Source organism: Mycteria americana, chromosome 3, assembly GCF_035582795.1.
Source record: "Mycteria americana isolate JAX WOST 10 ecotype Jacksonville Zoo and Gardens chromosome 3, USCA_MyAme_1.0, whole genome shotgun sequence".
Taxonomy (NCBI): Eukaryota; Metazoa; Chordata; class Aves; order Ciconiiformes; family Ciconiidae; genus Mycteria; species Mycteria americana.
This window is the reverse complement of record NC_134367.1, coordinates 76,759,246-76,773,545: the sequence shown is the minus strand read 5'-3', so window position 1 is coordinate 76,773,545 and position 14,300 is coordinate 76,759,246. Positions and strand designations below refer to the sequence as shown.

General features: G+C 41.5%; 1 protein-coding gene across 2 annotated transcripts in view; it reads left to right on the top strand.

The window, feature by feature from the left end:
* AGPAT4 (1-acylglycerol-3-phosphate O-acyltransferase 4) overlaps nt 1-14,300 on the top strand; it is an 87,015-nt gene that overhangs the window by 24,028 nt on the left and 48,687 nt on the right. Inside the window, exon 2 of one of the 2 annotated variants that reach the window (XM_075499096.1) lies at nt 198-270. The exons of the other annotated variant lie outside the window; for it this stretch is intronic. The gene's annotated coding sequence lies outside the window, so the exon portion shown is untranslated. The remainder of the gene's footprint in view (nt 1-197; nt 271-14,300) is intronic. 2 annotated transcript variants of the gene reach the window in all.

Below are 14,300 nucleotides of genomic sequence, written 5' to 3'. Positions count from 1 at the left end.
CTTTCTGGGAAAGTGGATGTGAAAAAAACTTTTCATACTGATGCTTTCTATCCAAGACTGGTGAAGAGCTAGAGAGGCACTTAGTGTGATCTTTAATGAAAAGAGCATCTTCACTGTCACTGATATTATTCTGCTGTTTCTGGAGCCTTTGTAGAAGTTGCTTGTCTTCATTTTCCTTTTTTTTTTCTTTGCCTCAGATTCCTGATCTGAAGAAGGGTGATGGTGATAGCCTGCAGACTGGAGAGAGGGATGGCAGGGAAGCAATAGAAGGTGAACCACATTCTGTTTGGTGTCTGGCATCTCACATCACAAAGTTTCTAGCACCTCTTGTTAAGCATTAGATCTGGCCAGCAAGCTTCCTAGATTCCTAAACTGGGATAAATCTGGAGTGTTTGTATGAAAGTACTTCCATCTGACACACATAACTGGGAACATGGTATCTAATGATCCAAGTCATAGCACAGAACATGAAGACTTTAATGTTTGTACAAGTTTGGTGCTACAGTTGTTTATTCATTAAGGGTGAATATCAAAATCGGAGGATCAAATTCTTCTTGAGAGGCATTGTATATTTGTAGAAACACCATTTTAGCTATAGGGCTGATTTGAATTGCTAAAATGGTACCAAATCTGAAGGATAGCCTCTTGAGCCTATGTAACCTTCCTGCAAAGATGCAGAGCGTAGCTCATTGGTCACCATCACCAGTTACAAGCAAATACAAACTAGCAGTAATCCAACCCTGTCTGGGAAAGAACACTACCTCCATAGCCAGAACTACTGGGGGAATTTTGAATTCTCCTGTGTTTTGTCAGGGGATAGGTCTACTGGTGTAACATCCAAATGAGGTGCAGTGTGTCTTGCCTCATTTGCTATTGTTTGGCTACATCTTTTACCCCCCTGCTCCCTTTTGAACAATGTTCACCACTGAAAGTGTATACCTAAGTGATTCTCCCTCTCCCAAAAGCATGAAAGTCACATAGCAAGTTGTTGTGGAGTAGGTTTTTGGGCTCGTCCTGCAGCGAGGATCTCAGCAGCTGGTCCAGTGAAAGTATCTGGTGTCTGACTAACTTTCTGCAGGAGGATTTCCAAACCGGTAGGAAGCAGTATTTCCTTTCAGCAGGTACTTGAGGTCTTCAGTGTGACACTTGAGATGAAAGAGCTTCTGAGTGCACACGCTTGGTACTCCTCTACGGCTAGGTGGTTATTTCCTGTGACTCGTTTGCAACCTTCAGGTTAAGGCTTCTTACTTGAGGATTATGTTGTTTTCTCACTTTAGAGACTGTTGCAGGGTAGCAGGGTCTCGCTGGGTAATCTAAATGTACGTTGATGAATTTCCTTTACATCCATCTTGGTGTAGTCTATGCTTAAACATGTTTCTTCCAACACTGTGTTCAGAAGGAGGAATCCTTTGACTCTGGATAAGAAATCAAATGGAAATGTGTGCAAAACAATTCTTTCATCTCCTTGGTTTTGGGGAGGCAGTTACCCTTTTGCCAGTCCCATTTTGGTCCTTGCCGAAATAATGTTTGAAACAAAATAAGGAACCACAAAAGGATAGAGGTATAAGATTACGGCGCAATTGTTTGTGGGTAGATTGTTTTGCTCTTCTGTTAGCCCATTTTTGTTAGTATTTTCCGTATCTCTGCTTTTTCTGTACTTAAGCAAATTGCATTGCAGTGTCAATAACTAACATTTCCTTTCTCTTGTGGTGTTAAAGAAGCGGGAAGTACACTTCAGTCTGATTACTCTTCAGCTCACTTAGCTGTGTTTCTAAATTGAATCTCCAGTATATTGCATCTCTGACTGTGGGGTTTTCTTTGAAAGTTTAAAAAACCCAGGGAGCTTCCTAATACATGAGAGTCTTTCCATTGTACATAAATTTCTTACTGCTCGTTGGTACTTACATAGCTCTGTTAAAACAAAAAAAAAATATCCAGGAACCAATATGTACTGCTAATAAAAGATTTGATGAATGAATGTATCTGCTGCCTGTGTTAGGTAAGGAAATATAGAGAGTGATTGTACAGACTTAGTTTCTTGCTGTCACTTCTAAAGAAGCTTACCCTTGGTTTTTGGGAAAGTGTGGGAGATCTGCAGCTGTGAGACGTTTGACAGGGGCTCTTATTAATATAGCTCTGCTGCTGTAAAGGAGCTCCTTCCCTGTACCACCCTTGAATGCTGTGGAGAGTCTTTTATTGAACTTTTAAATTTTTTTTTTCTTAAAGCAAGCAAACTCATACCATTCTCTGACACTTTCCAGGTTTTTTCCCTAGCTCATATGGTGTCTCATCTAAAGATGTGCAATGTGCTAATACCCTGTATTTTGCTGAGGACTCTATATTGGCAAACTAGCTGTAGAGAACTAAAGAATCTGTTACTTCCTTCAAACTCAAACCATTTATCTGTCGCGCCTATGTGATAGGCTTTTGTAATACTATTCTTTGTACAAAGGCAAAAGATAGGGAGGGGAATGTTAACCATGCAGTATTCAGAAAAGTGTTTTCATTGGCTGGATTGGGTTATATTTTCAGAAATTGAATGCAAACTGATCTCAGTGGAATTTTTATCAATGAGTGGTTTCCTACCCACCAAAATATATCAAAGTTTTATTATTTGAACATGTATTGCCTTTTGTACACATAAAGAGGGAAGAAGATACACAAGGCAAAATAGCTGACATACCTCTTTAGTTTCCAGATGTTCTTAGTCTATCTAGAGTTTAAAATTGAGACCATAGTACACTTTCCTTTTAGTATGACACCCTATTTTCAGTATTTTTTTAAATGCTAAGAGTTCTGAAAATTTCTGGTTGGATTGAAGCTTACCATGGAATTTGTCTTCCTTGTGTCTTCGTAGGCTCTGACTCAGTGCTAGAAATCTGCATTAATTCGTGCCTAAAATTCAAGGTTTCCTGAAAGGTGATTTAAATTTCCTTAGTTGTATGGCGATAGCTTGTAGCTTCCTGTAGGTGCCTGCAGTCCTCAGGTGAGAATTAGAAAGGCTGGAATCCAAGGCAGATCCATGAGTCTTTGAGCTATGGACTTTCTTCTGAATAAGAAGTGATAGATTTCTTCATGTGGAAAGCAAATGATGGTTGATAAGTGACTATTATGCAAGTGCAGGTGAGCAGAAGGGCAAACAATGCCCCAGGAGCATCCCAAGCTGTGTGGGTTACACTACTGGACTTAGTGACTTAAAGTTAATGGGAAAGACAGGACCTGATATGTGCTGCTACTCAATGTATGTGCCATGTAAATAAGTCCTTGAAAAGTTCTATTTCTGTGTTGGAAAGATGAGAAATAGACCTTTATTAAGAGCAGTGATATGCTAGGATATTGGAATGCCATAGTAATCTTCAGGACTGTTTTTCAAAAGTGGTTCCTGTGAACAATATGAGAAGGTTGAAAATACTGTTGAATCCTTTGTCCCAAATGGGGTGGGAATGATAATTCTGTCTCTGGCCTTCATACAAAGAGTAAGAGTCAGGATGCTGGAGTGTCTCCTTTATTTCCAGCTTGTGTCATTGATTTGTTGCTGTAGAAAAATCCTGTAATGATGATCACATTTTTAAACAGGGAAGACAAAAAGGATAGGAAGGTTGTCTGCTCTCATATATGAGCAGTGCCTGTTGCCAGTGGGTACTTTTGTAGGATGTCTTATGAAAAATAAATGTTAGTAGAAGAAACCCGTGGGACCAACTTGTCTGGAAGGGCACTTTTGCTGAATTCTGGTATTAGAATTGGAAGGTCATTCCTGCTGCTCTCTTCGGTGCCTCATTAGGTCTTCAACAAGGAGTCGAGTGCTGGCCTTTGGGGGCAGTCTGAGTAGACAGAGGAGCAGGAGGAAATGCCTGCTTGATTGTTATCTGCACCGACTGGTCCTGTTGCCACGAGGAACTGCTGCTTTGTTGAAACGTAGGAGCATTGCTAAATTCCTTGGGGAAGAAGGATGAGAGGAGTCTTCAAATATGAGACAAATATCTCTGACACATGGCTGTTAAATAATTAATTTCCCCAAAGGGTTTGAAAAGAGCATTTCAAAACACTGACTGCTGCAGATCTGTATGTGTGTTAAACCCATTGTACTTGCGAGGCTGGCTTTGTTCCACACGCTGCGTAACTTGGAGAGAAGAAGCTGTTTTGTAGGCAGATTGTGTAGGGATAAAAGACAGAAAAAAGCTGTGAAATGAAATGTTTGAAGTGTGCAGCTGTTTTTTCTGAAAGGAGGGTTGCTTTTAACTTTCAGTGTGGAGATAGTTTAAAAGGAACAGTGGCTAAAGAAATGAATAAAACTTGTTTCCGTATTCCTCTAGCTCAGGACTGTACTAGAGAAGGTAGCATCAATTGAAACCTCTTGTTTCAAGAATACATATGCTGACTTAAAATTTCTTCTTCACCTGAAGAAAAACTGTGTTTTGCATTTTGTGGGCGTTACGTTTGAAAGAGAGAATCTATTTGGTCAAACTTGAATGATCAGTGTACATTTTGAGGGGAAAATATGGGAATGCAGAATCAATGCCTCCTCCCCCCAGCTGGGGGGAAGCTGGGAAGTGAGGTGGTGTGCCAGTATACATGCAGTAACGGCCCAGATCAGAGCTGCTGGCTCAAGTACTAGAGGCATGCCTTAATGTACAGGTTTTAACCACAAGTTCTCAGTTCCTGTCATAACCCCTATGAGGATCTGAAATACTCTAACTTTCAGGATACGTTGGAGGCTTGTGCATTTAAGATCTTGCATTAAATCTGATTCTGATCTTGGTTCCCAAAGCAATTACAGCTTGGCTGTAATGCAAGCTTGGCATATTAAACTGTCTGTAGTTTATCTTGTTTGGTATGTTTCATCTGAGAAAACATTGATGACACTCCATCCAAAAGGGTGAAACACTTTTTATCAATAAAGTGTTTGTTGTCTTCATTCTGTAAGAAAAATGAAATGGATCACTTTCATGGAGCAGAGGCACAGCAAGCACCAGAACTGTTGTTGTGTAATGTCAGCCTTCAAAATTACAGCCATAATGTTTCAATAAAGCAACATATTTTTCACTTATTACACTAGCAAGTTCATGCATGTGTACATGCAGGTTTTAATTCTATGACGAAGTGAGCGTCGAGGTTAAATTGCCAAGAAGATCAAACCACAGATAAAGCTTTAGCTTTGTAATGGGTGTGATGAGTCTAATCCTTATTTTGTGTAACTCAGCATGGTATAACAGTGACTACACTGGAGTCAAGGATTATTTTTATGCCAGTTGAGGATCTGACCAATTTAAGTAAATATTGGTGTATATTTGGGGGCAAACAGAGTGGGGGGAAAAAAAATCTGTGTACCATCAGTCTTCAGGAACTAATTTTTAATTATGACTAATGTAAAAATCACATTTCAGCTTAAAGTTGCATTTGGTTCTTATAGAATCAGCTAGGGGTTTAGGATTGACTTTTTTTGTTTGGTTTGGTTTTTAACTACGTAATATATCATCCTATCTCCTAATCTGTGATTTTTATCTTGAAGTTATGTTGACAAATTACTAAGTGTTGGGAGGAGGTGGTAGTTATCACTTTAAAGTGGTAGCTTTGTTTGTGCTTTAATTTTCCAAATGACACACTTATGAAGTGTTCCTTTTAGCATATTATTCTTTGCCAGTCACAGGCTACCTCTGTATAGAGCATGCATTTGAGCAGTTATCAGTGAGCTCCACTTTCAGCAGCCTGTGCATGCCCTGTGCTCTATAAAAGAATGCTGCATGCCCCGTCTTTGCTCTCTACATTTAAAAGGTGAGCAATGACAGTGGGCTCTGTGGCCAGCCTAGGTCTCCCTCTGTGCCCTCCACCTAGGGACGTCAGATGAAATCCTGCTTCTTGTCCACATTCCTTGTTGAGTTGTGTGGGCTTTTCTTTATAAATGGCCAGCTGTGGTTTGAAAATCGAAGTGTATGTTAAAACAGAGTTTTGAATCTTGTTTTAGGTTTATTTTTCCTTTGCAGTTTAGCTATTTTTTCTTGGCTAAGAGCAGAGAGAGACTTCCTGTCAGGTTTGGGGCAGGCCCCTTGATCTGGACCCTCTGTAGAAAAAGCTCTACTCCCTCCTGTGCATCTTTCTCTGCAAGGATGTACCTGTTGCACAAAGTTCATGAATCAAAGTCTTCCTTGCTGAACTTTAAGATCTGCCTGCTTGGCCCACTGCTGTACTGTGTCAAGGAGTGATCTGATGTGCTGCAGCATCTGGATTTGGAGGACTCTGGCTTGAGTTCTTCCTTGTGGAAGCCTCCATGCAAGCTTCATCCCACAGAGCCAAGCTGTTGGAGGAGCCTTTGCATGCCATCTGGCTGGATTGTTGTCCTCTGCTCCTGTGCTGTTTTTTTTCACAACTTCTCAGTCACACCCTTGGCAATCAGAAAAAAAAAAAAAACTGGAATCACAGAATAATAGAATGGTTTGGGTTGGAAGGGACCTTAAAGACCATCTAGTTCCAAACCCCTGCTGTGGTCAGCGACACTCTCCACTAGACCAGGTTGCTCAAAGCCCCATCCAACTTGGCCTTGGAACACTCTCAGGGATGGGGCATCCGCAACTTCTCTGGGCAACCTGTTCCAGTGCCTCACCACCCTCATAGTGAAGAATTTCTTCCTAATCTAAATCTACTCTCCTCCAGTTTAAAACCATTACCCCTTGTCCTATTGCAACAGGACCTGCTAAAAAATTTGTCCCCATCTTTCTTATAAGCCTCCTTTTAAGTACTGGAAGGCTGCAATAAGGTCTCCCCAGAGCCTTCTCTTCTGCAGGCTGAACAACCCCAACTCTCTCAGCCTGTCTTCAGAGGAGAGGTGCTCCACCTGCTGATCATCTTTGTGGCCTTCCTCTGGACTTGCTCCAACAGGTCCATGTCCTTCTTATGTTGGGGGCCCCAGAGCTGAATGCAGTACTCCAGGTGGAGTCTCACAAGAGCAGAGTAGAGGGTGAGAATCACCTCCCTTGACCTGCTGGTCATGCTTCTTTTGATGCAGCTGTCCTGGTTTCAGCTGGGATAGAGTTAATTTTCTTCCTAGTAGCTGGTATAGTGCTGTGTTTTGGATTTTAGTATGAGAATAATATTGATAACACACTGATGATTTGGCTGTTGCTAGGTGGTGTTTACACTAGTTGAGGACTTTTAAGCTTCCTCTGCTCTGCCAGGTGCACAAGAAGCTGGGAGGGTGCACAGCCAGGAGAGTTGATCCAAACTGGCCAAAGGGCTATTCCATACCATATGACATCGTGCTCAGTATATAAACTGGGGAGAGTTGGCTGGGGGATAGTGGTCGCTGCTCGGGGACAGGCTGGGCGTCAGTTGGCGTGTGGTGAGCGGTTGTGTCACTGGGTTTTTCCCCCTTGGGTTTTGTTCCTCTCTCTCTTGTTGTTTTCCTTCTCTCATTACAATTTTTTTTTTGTTCCGATTATTAAACTGTTCTTAGGTCAACCCATGAGTTTTCTTACTTTTGCTCTTCTGATTCTCTCTCCCATCCCACTGGGGCATAGAGGGTGAGTGAGTGGCTGTGTGGTACTTAATTGCCCACTGGGGCTAAACCACAACAGCAGCCCAGGAGACGGTTGGCTTTCTGGGCTGCAAGTGCACATTGTTGGGTCATGTTGAGCTTATTAACCAACACCCCCAAGTCCTTCTCCTCAGAGCTGCTCTCAATCTATTCTCTGCCTGGTCTGTATTTGTCCTTGGGATTGCCCCGGCCTATGTGCAGGACCTTGCGCTTGGCCTTGTTGAACTTCATGAGGTTCGCATGGGCCCACCTCTCAAGCCTGTCAAGGTCCCTCTGGATGGCATCCCTTCCCTCCAGCATGTCAACCGTACCACACAGCTTGGTGTCGTCAGCAAACTTGTTGAGGGTGCACTCAATCCCGCTGTCCATGTTGCCAGCACAGATGTTAAACAGTGCCGGTCCCAATACAGACCCCTGAGGAATGCCACTCATCACTGCTCTCCACTTGGACATGGAGCTGTTGACCACAACTCTTCAAGTGTGACCATCCAGCCAATTCCTTATCCACTGCGTGGTCCATCCATCAAATCTATGCCTCTCCAGTTTAGAGACAAGGATGTTGTGCGGGATAGTGTCAAATGCTTTGCACAAGTCCAGGTAGATGGCATCAGTTGCTCTTCCCTTATCCACCAACACTGTAACCCTGTCGTAGAAGGCCACCAAATTTGTCAGACATGATTTGCCCTTAGTGAAGCCATGTTAGCTGTCACCAATCACCTCCTTATTTTCCATGTGCCTTAGCATAGTTTCCAGGAGGATCTGCTCCGTGATCTTGCCAGGCACAGAGGTGAGACTGACTGGCCTATAGTTCCCAGCATCTTCCTTTTTTCCCCTTTTTAAAAATGGGGGTTATGTTTCCCCTTTTCCAGTCAGTGGGAACTTCACCAGACTGCCATGACTTCTCAAATATGATGGATGGTGGCTTAGCAACTTCATCCGCCAGTTCCCTCAGGACCCATGAATGCATCTCATGCGGTCCTATAGACTTGTGCACTGTCAGGTTACTTAGATGGTCTCGAACCTTATCTTCTCCTACAGTGGGCAGTTCTTCATTCTCCCAGTCCCTGCCTTTGCCTTCTGCAACTTTGCCAACTGCCTTCTGCGGTGTGGCTTGAGCACTTGGCAGTGAAGACTGAGGCAAAAAAGTCATTGAGTACCTCAGCCTTCTCCATATCCCATGTAACCAGGTCTCCCGTTTCTTTCCAGAGAGGGCCCACATTTTCCCTAGTCTTCCTTTTATCACCAACGTACCTGTAGAAGCTTTTCTTGTTGCCCTTGACGTCCCTGGCCAGATTTAGTTCTATCAAGGCTTTAGCTTTCCTAATCTGATCCCTGGCTGCTCAGACAATTTCTCTGTATTCCTCCCAGGCTACCTGTCCTTGCTTCCACCCTCTGTAGGCTTCCTTTTTGTGTTTGAGTTTGTCCAGGAGCTCCTTGCTCATCCATGCAGCCCTCCTGGTGTTTTTGCCTGACTTCCTCTTTGTTGGGATGCATCGCTCCTGAGTTTGGAGGAGGTGATCCTTGAATATTAAGCAGCTTCCTTGGGCCCATCTTCCCTCCAGGGCTTTGTCCCATGGTACTCTATCAAGCAGATCCCTGAAGAGGCCAAAGCCTGCTGTCCTGAAGCCCAGGGTACTGCGCTTGCTGTCTGCCTTCCTCGGTTCCTTAAGGATCTTGAACTCCGCCATTTCGTGGTCACTGCAGCCAAGGCTGCCCTTGAGCTTCACACTCCCCACCAACCCCTCCTTGTTGGTGAGAGCAAGGTCCAGCATATCACCTTTCCTTGTTGGCTCCTCTTTCACTTGGAGAAGGAAGTTATCATCAATGTATTCCAGGAACCTCCCGGATTGCTTATGCCCTGCTGTGTTGTCCCTTCAACAGATATTGGGGTGGCTGAAGTCCCCCATGAGAACCCGGGCTTGTGAACGAGAGGCTGCTCCTATCTGTCTATAGAGGGCCTCATCCACTCTGTCTTCCTGGAAGGAATAATGCTCACAGCAACCTAGGTCATGAGTGATTTCTGTCCTTCAGCTGAACTTGCTGACATTGCTTCTTCCACTGCTATCAGGCTACATGTCAATTCCAGTTGGAGAAAGATCTGAACTGGTAAAAACTACACAATTTTAAAATAAACAGGCCCATAATGAGAGAGGACTGGAGTACTTTTAGGCTCTTCCTGTCCCTTCTTGGTTCTGTTGTGTTGCAAGCTGTTGCAAAGACAGTGAAGCAGCAGTGTTGATAACACAGAAGGTGATTGTCTAAGCCTTCAAATAAGGTTGGTAAATTCAAATGCTAAATAGTGTTTATTTGCACTGGCTTTCTGGCTTTTTAGTCAAGACTTTTAGCGAAGATCCAAATGGCCTGCACAGAACTTCAGAGACCTCAGGCACAGTGCCAGCTGGCAACCTAACAACTCTGCAGTCTGCCCTTGATGGGTCTGATAGCGTAACCAGAACTGGTGCTATTACTATGCTTCTCTTAATTTCAAGTGGCTGAAGTCCTGTGAGAAGTCCAGATGACCATCAAGAAGGGTTGATCTTAAAAAGCTGTAAGTCTTCCTAATGCAAAGAGGAAATGTCAGCCTGCATGAGTTAAAGCAGAGTATTTCAATCTGTTGTAAATCAGTAGTGTGTACAGCCTAGAGGATGGGAAGAGAATAACTTTGTCTCAATCACCTTGCAAGTTGGTAAGCGCTACATCCAAGTCAGAGAGTCACATGGGTCCTGTGTATCTTTAGTTTTGAGAAAATTGGGGCAACAAAGGTAGTAAAGATAATTCAGAAAGGAATTGTCTAGCTATGTTCAAAGAAATCACTGACTCTTGCAATAGGCTGCCGCCTTTGTTCTGGGATTTCTGTACAGTTTTGATCAGTTTGTCATGGGTGAAAATTCTGGTACGTGATATATTTTGTGTAATATTCTATCCCCTGCTTAAATCTTGAAGCTTTTCCTGGTTTGTCTGTGATTCTGTTGTGCTAGAAATACTTGTGATAAAGTTGAAAGAAATATCAATAGTGCGTGTGCATCTGATCTTGTGGTATCTCTCTACTCCCAACACATGCACACCTTGTTTGCATGTTGGGTCTTTATTTTGCTACTGCTGTGACAAGTTGGATCGTGCCTCTTAAAAGAAGCAATAGCTGTTCCTTCTGTACTTATTTGAAATGGTATGTCTGGCTGCTACTTTTCATAATTTGCAAAGCATTGAAAAGGAAAATGTCTTGGTTACCAGAAAAGCACAGCCTGCCTTTTGTAACTGGCAGAGGCTGTCTTTCTGGAAGCTGAATAGAAGAGCATAAACTCTGAGCCTGTTGATTATGCAAGGTTGCCATGTACCATGTAAGCTAAACCTGTGTTTCCTAGGAAAATTATTCAACACAAATAATTCTAAGATAACAACACTGTTGCAGCAGATGTGCAAAAGCAAGAAGCTAGTTACCTCTGTGTGCAGTATTTCTGCAGTGTTATATTTCAGAAATGCAGTGTAGTCCCAGTGGATTGGGACTGGGACTACAGAGCAGGAAGCCAGTAATGCTTTTTTTTGTGGGCACCCTTTTAGTTTGAACAGTGAGAGGTTAGGCAAGTTAGCGGTATCTTCACATCCTCGCCTGCTGGAGCACACGCGCTGCAGGCTGAGCAGGTCACGATGTTCCGCCTGTGGATTCGCTTTCTAACTTTCTTGCTGCACTTAAGTTTTGAGGAAATATTAATGCAAGCACAATCAAACTAAATGTGATTTGAGAGGCACTGGTGTCCTTACCTGTGGTGTAATATTGTTGTATACTTTAGGTGTATGTGTTTCTTAACAGAATGTACTATTTCTGATGTGTATTTCGTATTTCATTCTTTGGGAAGAAAAAGTGGGGATTTTTGTATATTTGGATAACTTCAGCTTGCGGGGTTGCACACTACATCCAGTACAAAAATCACAGTTTTATGTGTACTTGATAGGTATATTTGATCTGTAGTACTTTATTTTTATTCATGAAAGCCATTTATTTGATTTGTAGTTTCTGACCTTACTGTCCCTTTAAAGAACACTTTGTGAAAGTCACTGTTAGGGATTAAGAAGCTAAAATAAGCACCAGGACATAGTTCTTGTCTCTCAAGACCTCACGTGATGAGATGCTGTAAGATTACAGGCAGTGACAGGGAATTCATGGAATGCAAGTGAAAAATGAGTAATGGTTTTGTTCTGAACAATGTTCTCAAAGTGATAGAGGTTCCGTGGCTATTCACCATTAACTCTGATGATATAATACAGGTACTCAGTCAGCTTTTTGTTTCCAGTCCTGAAATTCAGATAGTCTTCTTAGGCACAAGATATTCTAAGTAGAATTTATCTGCCTTGACTTAAGTCTAAAAATAAATAGTTTGTAGCATATTATTTGTGGTAATATGTGGGTATTTCTTATGAGTGTGCTAGTTACCTGAAATTAAAGGCCAAGCGCAAATATTACTGGAAAAGTACAGAAACCTTAGATGCCATTACCCCTAGTTTTCTTGTTCTGCAGAGATGGTAATTCCATCTTTTTATGTGTTTACACCTCTATGAAATGTAACTCTTAGTAATGAGAGGCTTTATTTGAAAGCACTGCAGATTTTCTTAGGATTTAAATTACCTTTTGCTCAGTTTCCTAATCAAATTCACTTTTCCAATTTGCGCTAGAGATTGCTTTCTTTGGCAACTGGTAGTCTCTTTTATCAGTCATTTTTCTCTGAGATAAATTTCCTTTCTCGTTAGTAACTGAAAATGCAGGTTAAACATGTTGAAGGCATGGATTTAGAGCAACAAAAATAACGGGATTTTCTCTCTTGACGTACCATTTTGTTCTGAAATGCTTTCTTTCCAAAACCCAAACTTTAGTTTGATTTGAAACTAAAGAGGATAAACTTGCTTTTTGTAGAAATAAAGATTATTCTAAGAATATATGCTAGAAGGAGAGAGATTATATGAAAATAGGTTTCCTTCCTAAATATGTCAATTAAACATGAAAGATTAATTTAAGAGTCAAATAACTTCCCTAATCTTTAGGTGATCTAATTGGTACATATAAGCAATGCATACAGCAAATAAACAGTCACATGAATGTATGGGCTGCTGTTCTGAGTGAAAGTATGAGTCTGAAGTATGGACAACGTTATAACCCTATAATTAAGGAAATACTAATGTTTCATTATGTCAAAGAAATCAATTGTGATTGAATAAATACAAGTTAAGACTGACATCTATTAACTTGGTTCATGTTTGCTTTTGTGTATACTTGAATTTTCAGATCCTGGCCCCCTGGAAGGTGATTTTCAGCTGAGAACTCCTTTGGGAAAGGTTGCTGGCTGGTGCTACCCTGCTTAGACAGAAGCCTTTGCATATTGCTGCAAGATACTGGCTTCCTCCTTGTCCAGTGAATGCTCGTTGCAGCCTGTGGTAGCATAGCTCCGCAGTGTGTTTCTCAAGCGGTGATGGAAGAGAGGAGACATTGGTCTATAAGACAGTCTGTTTGGAAAATCTCACTTTTTTCCGAACAACAGGAAATAGGACTAGAAAGGAGTTCCTGTATCACTGAAATAAATTCATACTGTTTCATAGCAGCAGTATAATGTACTGTTTTTTAAGATTAATCTTGTTCAATTTATAAGGCTGTTAAGTATTTTTAATCTGCCAAAGCAATTAGAAGAAGCTTCAGAATATCAGATATCTGTATTTTCAGTCACTTTAGACACAGTTGTTCTTGTGCTAGTGGTATTTAGCTTAAATTGTTCTTTTTCTGCACTGTTAACCTCTCGCATCCTTAAGCCATATTTGTGGGGAACAACCCAATGCTCTTTCAGCATTTGTTTGATAGCTTGAGTGAGCCAAGCTTTTCTATTTTCCGGTCATCCTGAGAGCCCTGGTCTGCATCTGCTTTGTTTCAGCTTTGGCTTCCTGAGCATGGATGTCTGGTACTGATGTGCTGGCCCAGAGATTATCTCAGTAGTGCAATGTGCTATTCCCTTTCTCTCCAAGAAGCAGCATCCTAATGCTATCTTTTTCCTTTTTAGAGCTGCGTAATACAAACAGAGCAGAAACTTGCAGTAGCAAGCTAATTTTCCCAGATATCCCTCTCCTCTGACATTTCCAAATTACGAGGCTCTATTTTTTTTTTTTAGTCCTGCAAGGCATCACACAGTGATCTGTCCTATCAAAATTATTTAAATTTCTGTTACCTTACCTCTCAAGATCATCTGATTCTTAAAGTGTGTTCTGACTTTATATCATCCACATAATTTATTAGTTTGCATTGAATATTTTAGTCCTCAGAAACACTTCAAGGAGATCTTTCTTTATCCAGATTGACCAAAAGACAACAAAACCAGGTAGTTGCACTCTTTAGTTTAGTTCTCCTTTACAGCTGTTTACTAATCTTCAGTTTCTATTTGGTTTAATAGTAATTTCTTTTATTGTACCATATGAATGGCTTAGTATAGCCTAGGTGCATTAGATTGGAAGTCTCTTTTGTCTACAAAATCAGAGTTATCAGATAATGACATATAGACCTGCCTCTGAAAAATTATAGAGGGTTTGTTTTCCTAAATTCCAACTCTTGCAGACATCTCCTCTGAATAACTTTTTGGTTTTGTTCCCATGTAGTACTGAGGCCTGATTACTGTGTCTGTAGTTACCCTGATCATTTATCTACTCACCAGTCTAAGTATTAGTAGTATGTTTCTACTTTTCTGTATTTTTAAAAAACACGGTGCCATGCTCAATCTGAAACTATTTCTTTGATGACACT